The sequence below is a fragment of the Apis dorsata genome, unplaced genomic scaffold (assembly GCF_000469605.1).
Source record: "Apis dorsata unplaced genomic scaffold, Apis dorsata 1.3 scaffold_330, whole genome shotgun sequence".
Taxonomy (NCBI): Eukaryota; Metazoa; Arthropoda; class Insecta; order Hymenoptera; family Apidae; genus Apis; species Apis dorsata.
In genome coordinates, this window is record NW_006263598.1 from 189,695 (window position 1) to 198,205 (window position 8,511).

At 41.5% G+C, this 8,511-nt stretch overlaps 1 protein-coding gene across 5 annotated transcripts in view; it reads right to left on the reverse strand.

The window, feature by feature from the left end:
* Nucleotides 1-8,511, reverse strand: part of LOC102673947 (netrin receptor UNC5C-like) — a 50,747-nt gene that overhangs the window by 37,984 nt on the left and 4,252 nt on the right. The gene's annotated exons all lie outside the window — the stretch shown is intronic.

An 8,511-nucleotide genomic window follows, 5' to 3' on the forward strand; every position in this document is an offset into this window, starting at 1 on the left:
TACGCTCGCATAATGCGGTATTCCACAGCCTCCTCTCCTCGCCCCGTGGATTATTCCGCGTCATGAATCTCTGAGACCGTTCTCCGCCCTGCCTACCTTCCCTAGCTGTCCTGTGTTCCACCCGTGTTTTCATCGACTTTTCCCCGGATAATGAGCTCACTGTCGATTCGATGCTATTTTAAACTCTCTCGATCAATTGTTAATTTGCCACGAAGGTATCGTCTTCCTAGAAATTGATTTGTGTGTGATGAATGAGGAATATATGAGTAATTATATGGGAATAAAGTAAAATGCAAAGATATGTAATATATTACAGCGTTCTTAACGTGAACTTATTGCGTGTAATAGGAAATGTCTACTGAGTAAAGTTTCGTATATCAATAATATTTTTGACTATAATGTTTACAGAAAGTAATGTTTATTTACATTATTATCTACAATAGACTGCCGTATAACGCGATTCTCCGTACAAATAATAAACACAGGAATTATAATTTAAGAATTAAATCTGCTTTAGTTGAACATTAGATTGTTTTCCTCGCGTTATATACACGAGAGAAATTTCTCGTACAATACGATTTGCTATAAATTTATATCCAGCGCGTAACATTATACGGGAGTCTATTTCTGTATTTTTAGCAGTGACCATTTCCCAACAATTTCGCGTTGAAATTGCACTCGAAACCCCTTTTCCAAAAGATGAATAATTTTTAATCTCTAAAAACTTGCACGAGATTAAAATTGTTGGGCTATTCGAAACAAGATTCGATCTAATTTTAGTTCCAGTTTCGAGCGATTTCTTGCAACGCAACGGGAAAATTCATCATGGATAATTACTTGGACCGCCGACAGAGGCACGTGCGGCCAAACGCAGGCCACTTTCGATCTCCAACGAAATAATTTGCACCACCTACAAACGCGAAACCCGCGATACCAACAAAGGACCCACCGAAGGACGACATTGACAAACGATCCGGCTTGTCGCGTTTCAATCCACCGATACATAGGCAGGCATGCGTGCGCGGTGGTACTCGCTCGCGCGTTTGTTTCTCCCCGTTGATTTCCATCTTCGAGCTCGACGAGCTACACGATCGCGCGAAACTAGTTCCCTCCGCGAGAGTACACACCAAACCGTTCGTGCAAATACGGAGGGAAGTGTGCGTACCGCTTTATCGCCGCTCGTAAAGTTTCATCTGGACTTTAATTAAACCTGGTTAAACCTCCACCGATACAAGTCGGACGCCGATATTTTGCATTGAATGAGCCCGTATAACCGGAGCAATCGAATATTGGCTCCGTGATTCTTAAGAATTTCCTTTTTCACTCGTCGAGACGTCGAGGAGAAACTGTAATCTCGGGGATATTGTGGTGGATTTACTGTTAATTTACACTCCGAGTTTGGAATTTTATTACCAGAGGAAGTAAAATTAGAAGTTGAACGATCTTACGAGTTACAAGCACGAAATTATAGCATAAGTATTATCGCTTTGGTCTATGACCACGCACCGTGCGAATATTCCGATTATGGAAAATAATTTTTGAAAATAACGCGAGAATAATATATATAAGGCTTTTATAAAAGTCAGAAAATAGAGAGTATTCAGGTAGAGACCGTGGAAGATAGGATGAAGAAGTAGAGGTCGAAGTTCAGGAATGAGTAATGTTAATGATGAGGCAGAGGTTAGAAGGAGGATCACTTTGGAATAGATAAATTTAATTATTTATCTTTACAACAGCGTGATAAATGTTCGATTTGAAGAAATTACGTGCAACATTTTTTCAGACCTTTAATCCACAGAGATATAGAGGAGGATAGAATTCAAAAAAAGGAGAATAAAAAGAGGAAGCAGCGCGATACATCGCATAAAAATCGTTAAAAAATTAACGATGAGCTTTATTTGCATCAGCTTAACGCTTTAATTCTCTTCTGCTCGATCATCCAAACTTCCCTTACATCTTCACGTTTGATCGATTATATCGTATCCCATCAATCGTTGACCCCGTTTGCGTGTTAGGATCCACGCAGATCGATCGAGGCCCTGGAGAAAAAAAAAGCTGCTGCAACCCCTGGATTCGTGAACACCGGGCAATTATATCTCTGTTTCTCTCGATCCTTCCCTCATTCGACAACGGTCTCATCGTGGAACATCATCGTGCATCGTGTTATTTAGAAACTTCCTCGACCGATCTCGACTCTTCTCCGCCGTGTAATCTCGCGGCGTTATACCACCACGTCTCCTTCACATTTCTAATGCCCAGGGATATTACGCATTTTATCTTACAGCGTTGTAAATTGCGACGCACGCATCCTGCCCCCGGTCGTAATAAATTTGCATGCATTTACGTAGTAACAGCGTCACGAATTTTGCGTTTCACGCAGCCACGAATACTTGAATACTTGAATAACAGGCCGTGTTCGAATGATCGTGTTTCTCCACGATTTTCCCCTTGAGGAAAGAAAGAAGGATGTGCTAGATGGTTGCAGAAATTGGCTTGGAAAATATACGAGTATCCTGTGGATGAAGACCGAGGAAGGAAAGCTTAGAAGAGGATGGAGCCGAATGGCTTAATCAGGAGTGCAACTCTCTTGCAACCTGCTATTTTGTTCTTGGGATGGACAGATTCCTGTTTTCCGCTGTACACACCGGAATATTGAGTTGTGTTTCATTGGGTAATATGATTTACGAGAAATTTTTCGAAATGATAAGAAACGGATAAGAGAAAGATTTGATTTACGAGCAACCTTTTTATGAAGGATAAAAAAAGGGTGTATATAAAAATGATAAACTTCGTCTTTCACAATAAACGTCCAAATGTACTCACTCTCTCTCTCTCTCTTTCTCTCTCTTTCTTCGTGGTACAAAGATCGATCTACCTTATTTTTCATCCTTATATCTTTCCGACGAATCTTCCAAACACCATAAAAAAGACATTTCTCGGTAAATCATCCCTCGACCAATTTTCCCACCCACGTATGTTCCGTGGATCACACTCTGCGTATTCACGCGATGGATGGAGTAATAAATTTTCTAGAGAATAATTTTCTTTCATTCGAAAACACCCATTTCTCCACTATTATTCTTCATTGGCTTGAATAATATTCTTTGCTGTTTGGAACGAATTTGTATTTCTTTCGAAGGAAGAGAGATTACAATTACTCGAAATAGAAGTTTTAAGAATACGAAGAAATTTTCTGCTAATTCAAATATTTCAAATACAAGCCTCCATAACTTTTACCATTCGAAAATTACTTAATGAATATACCTTACCAACGAATAGACCTAAAACTTCTAAAACAAACATCACCTTGGCTCACGCTACAAATCGATCGCCTCTCTCAAGGACTCGTTTCGTGTACACGATCCTCAACAAGAGAACTCTCGAGCTCACACGTGTGCGATCCCAGGTATGCGCTTCTTGCCTCCGCCCCCTATCCTTTCCTCCATTCCTTTTTCTTTTCATTCTCCACCCTCCCTTCTCCTATTCCTTCCCCCTCTCCACGTACGCCTCAAACGTAATCCGAGAAGATTACGCAGCGAAATAAACATGTCAACCCCCCATGCAGAGGGATGTGGGTTTGCGGAGCATCTTTATAGACCTTACGTCTATAAGAATATTCTTCTTCTTTGCTCACCTACCACGTAGGATAATCCTCCAAATGAAGATCCTTGGAGATACAAAGTCTAGTAGGCCTGGTTAGTTAAATCAAATGCGAGAGAACAAGCTTGTAAGTTCGCACTATGCGTCTTATCTTCCCTCGATCTGAACCGATCCCGAAGATACAAGTTTCCTTTGACAGAGACCACAAGAGTCGACCTTCTTAGCTCTTTCTTCTTTTCTTTACCTTTGGGACACGCATTGACGATGACTATTTTACTTTGTTGCCAGAAGAGGAGTGGTTCACGAGAGAAACCTCGACGCAACGTGTACAAATTTGCGGCTACCTGCGACTACTATGAGGATTCAATTCGGTGGGACGTGGCCTGCTCGGTCGATTTATGGGTATCCAATGCAGCTTGGCCACCGCTGCGAGCCTCTTGTAACCTCGTCCATTACGATCTTTCGATCGATTTTCCGTGGCGTCGAAAGCGTCTACGTCTCAACTTCGTGCGAAGTGTTCCGTTTGCGTGTGGTGAAAAGAGGTCCACGAAGGAACCACCACGTCAAAAGTGACTCGATGAGGAGGGGTTAAAGCCCGTGACTTTTAAAACGGTTGAGGGGAAAGATGAATTTTTATGGGAGAAGGTCTCGTTTAAGTTCTCGTGACGGAAAGAAGAAGTTGTGGAGCGGAACCGCGTCTTGGATTTTTCAGTGGATGATCAAACGGAGGCAGTTTCTTTGGTGAAAATCTGGTGAATAAGTTCTCTCTCGTTCGTTCTCCTTTTTTCCAGATACGACGAAATTTCGAGTTAATATTTAGATTTATGAGCTCACAGCTGCGTAAATTCGAACGTAGATTATTTTTTTTTTGTAATGAATACGTTCAATCGTTCATTTGTATCTGGGATAAAATATATGTGCTTGTATGTGCTCAGGGGAAAATGATATTATGCAATATTTTCCGACCTTCTTTGAGCCGCGACCCCTCGTTTATAATAGCAAAACTAACCTGTTTTAATAAGGTTAAGTAAATATAATATTTTATTTCTAGGGAATGAAAATTTAAATAAATATTAAAATATGAAAAGAAAACGTGGCGTAAAGTATTTAATATGTATGACCAACGACGAATAATATTTTTTTCAGTATCTATCGCTACAGAAAATCCATTCATTGCAACATACATTCTACACGCATAAACTTGTAACGAAAAATAATCGTGGCAAGTTTTGAGAAACTACTTTAAAAATAATTATTATAAAATTTTCTGTAATAATTGCAATAAGAAATGATCGTGGCAATCCTTCAAAAATCCAAATATTCGATATAAACTTTCTATATTCAATTATTACTAATCCTTCAAAAATAATTATAATTAAAATGTAATCATGGCGATCGACTCGAATTCCCTCTAAAGAGAAATCTCCGTTATTAAAACTATCTTTATGAAGCATTGTTTCCACTATATCCCATTACTTTATTCATTAATTCGAAAATCGATACGAAAGTATGAAAGAAACCATTTCCATTTCTTCTATTTACGAATTCTAAATCCGAAACACACCTTCGTAACTTCTTTGATCGCTTCGTTAAAGCCGCGTCACGCGAATAAGAGCGACTGGACCGATGGTGTGTCGCTGAAAATATACTCGGTTGGGCACGTGTGCGCGCGCGAGTCAACGACGCCATCGAGCTGCTCGCTACTCGTAGAGAGGATCAAACGCTTCTCTCGAATCGCGTCGCAGAATTATTTGACAGTTTTCCATGAATACGCAGCTCCTCCGCGATAGCAGGAGGCGGGTCCAGCGAAAATTTCAGGATCTGGACAGGTTATTTTTTTCCTTTTCCTTTTTTTCTTTTTTTTCCTTTTGAGCGTGTTTTCCCTGGACCGGTCTATCTGTCGCGCGATCTTGACGTGGTGGACCTAGCGCCAGAAGAAACTCGTTTCCCCGATACGCTTTCCCTCTAATCTCGCGTGTCGATCGTTCGCCGTCATGCATGCCAAGCATACGCGTGATGCATGTGTGTATGCGTGTACGTTTTACCAACATTTTTGGGACGTTTCGTGATGTATGTCTCGTCGGGGTTGTTTCTCTTGCTGTCCCTTGTTCGCGTTTTATTGCTTCGACGCGATACCCGCTTCGTCCCCTTTCCTTTATCTCGTTTCGAAAGAGGGTTTGGTTATCGTTTATTTAGAGACTCGTTTCTTTGACATTTAATTTTTAGTCGCATTATCGTATTCTGCTTATAATTAGATTTTTGCAATAATTGTATTAAAGAGAAACACAAATTTTCCTTTTGAAATTTATCACTTTTTATTCTAATATATTAAAATTGAAAAAAAATTTACCGGTTTGTACAATTTTGAAGCGAATACTGTCATCTCAAAAATCTCGTTCCTTTGATAATTATATATGTTATGTTTGAAGTATAAATTTCCATAAATTATTAAATTGCATATTCATGACATGACAGGGAGAGGAGGGAGAGGAGGGGGAGTATTAAGAAACAAATTGGGAAACAAGAAGGGAAAGACTGTAACATAAATATAAAATTTTTATACCCGATAAATTATGCACGTATCTATGCGTGTGGTCTCAGGCGCATATTACCAATTTCTTCATACGATCGTAATTAAAATTTCAGACCCTTATGAGTTGATATTTCTATTAATTATTTCGTCTCGACGGTCCCGAAACACGATTACCTTGACTACTATGCAAATGATATTTCACATAATAATATTTCCACGGTTATACACGGTCCACGTGTTGCTCAAACATAATTTCAGGAATACATAATTACAGAAGAGGGCCAAACTTTGGAGAGGCCAAGAATTTCCAGCAAAATAAATCGAACCCATCCTCGTACGTTTCTCACCTATCGTTCACCATAATCCCCAATCTACCTTCCCTTATCTCCCACTATCCACGCGTTAACTTTCCATCCATCGGATTTACGCGTTATTTGCCACAAATACCAACCCTCGTGCCAACCCTCCCCTTATCTACAACCCTGTATCATCTCCCTGTATCCGATGGATCTCGGTTCGATTCGATTTGTATCCATTATACCCCCGACCTCCCTTTCCCTCCTCGCACGGAAGTCTCCACAAGAACCTCCATAAGAAAAAAAAAGAAAAATAACCATCCTCCATCGATCGACAACCCTCGCCAATCGACCAACAGGCATCCATCGCCGTTGGTTATTCGTCGAAGCGTGAACACTGGTGTTTCGCTCGCGTGCACGCCGAGGTTTCCAAGCAGGTAGGAAGAGGATCCGTGAGAAAGCAGATGGAGGGGCAACGCGTGCCAGGTGGGCCCCTGTTCGCCACCGCTGCTCCCTCCACCTGGGGGGGACGCAACGTCGTTTCCTGCGAGCCGATCGAGACCGCGATACCGAAAATCGATCCGTCGGCCGAGATAAGGCCGCATCGCCGAGTTTTTAATGGGGGCCCCGCGACGGAAAGCGGGCCAGGGGAAACGAAACGCGGCCTGACGACCGGCTTTACGCACTCCCATCACGTGCCCATCGCGTTTCCTGCCTCTCCTCCTCCTCCTCGCTATGGCAACAGTTTTTCTTCGACGTTTCTTCCCGCTTCTTGAACATTCCTCGAGTTTCAGTTTGTTAAGCGGCAAGGGATTATATAACGATGGGTATCGCGTTGTGTGAGAAAACAGGTAGATAGAGATGATGGTGAATTAATGATAATTCTAAATTTAACTTAGATAATGTAATTTTAAATTGTAATTCATTGTTTTGAATTTGTAAAATTGATGAAATAGGTTCTTATTCTTTTAGAGATATTATTCTTATTGTTATTCTTTCTGTATTTAATATACAACGAAATATGCGAAGAGAAATAAAATAAATAATTGTATGTTGGTAAACAAGTTTATTTCGTTTGCCAATTTTGTGAGAGCTTGAACACTTGCCGATGATGAAACAGAGAAGAACAGAGAAAACGAGTTCAATTGTATGTGCATATAATCTACACTAAGTCGATACTGCATCGACTCGATTATTTACGATTACCTGCTGGGTAATCACGGAAATCTCTATCTATATTCACGCAAAAAACCACGCACCGGTTCGATAATTACGGGATACGTAGCGAGCGTGCCAAGCGAATACACGCGAGCTCGTAAAGCTGGCGTAAAAAGCTCGGTGCAAGATTAACGATCCTCGTCTCCGAAAAACGGCACGAGACTATCCAAAGGAATTATTCCTTTCCTTCGCTTCCGCCTGTTTCCCGTAGACTGATCGTCCACCGACTTACACAGCCGCCCCCCTTATCGAGCCAACGTCAAACGGAATTTTCATTATCAAAGAAACTTTGTTTCGTATGGAAACGTCTATTGGAGGATAACGCGATCGTTCGAGCGCCACATGAGCTCATCCCAACAGATAAACAAGAGGAGAGGGTCGAGAAAAATCGGAAGTCTCTCGATTACGAACGCGAGCTCTCGATTAAGCTGACTAAACGCCAACGAATCGCACCGTTATTTGACAGACGTTATTAACGAGTAACCGACCTACGCAGAGCAGAGTAATGATCTTTCGCGGTGGAATGAAGAGAGAGGAGGAGTCGCTCTTCTTTTTCAACTCGTTCGACCGGAAAATAAAGAAGTCGGGCGGGGAACCGCGAGCACTCTCCACCAATGGATCCTCTTATTTCTGCTCGTCGTCTCGTCGTTCCTGTGAACACGACACGCGACCCTTTGAATGTCAACGCTTTTCAGCCTTCTCGCTTTCGTCCCACCGCTTCCGCCGAAGCTTCTTTCAACGCCGACCCGAAGTCGCGCCGATGGAATTTCGCGAACCGAGCGCGATATCAAGCGATTTGCTCGATCGTTTTGCTCGTGTCGAAACGAGTAACGTTTCTGGTGATTCTTTTTTTTTTTTTTTTTT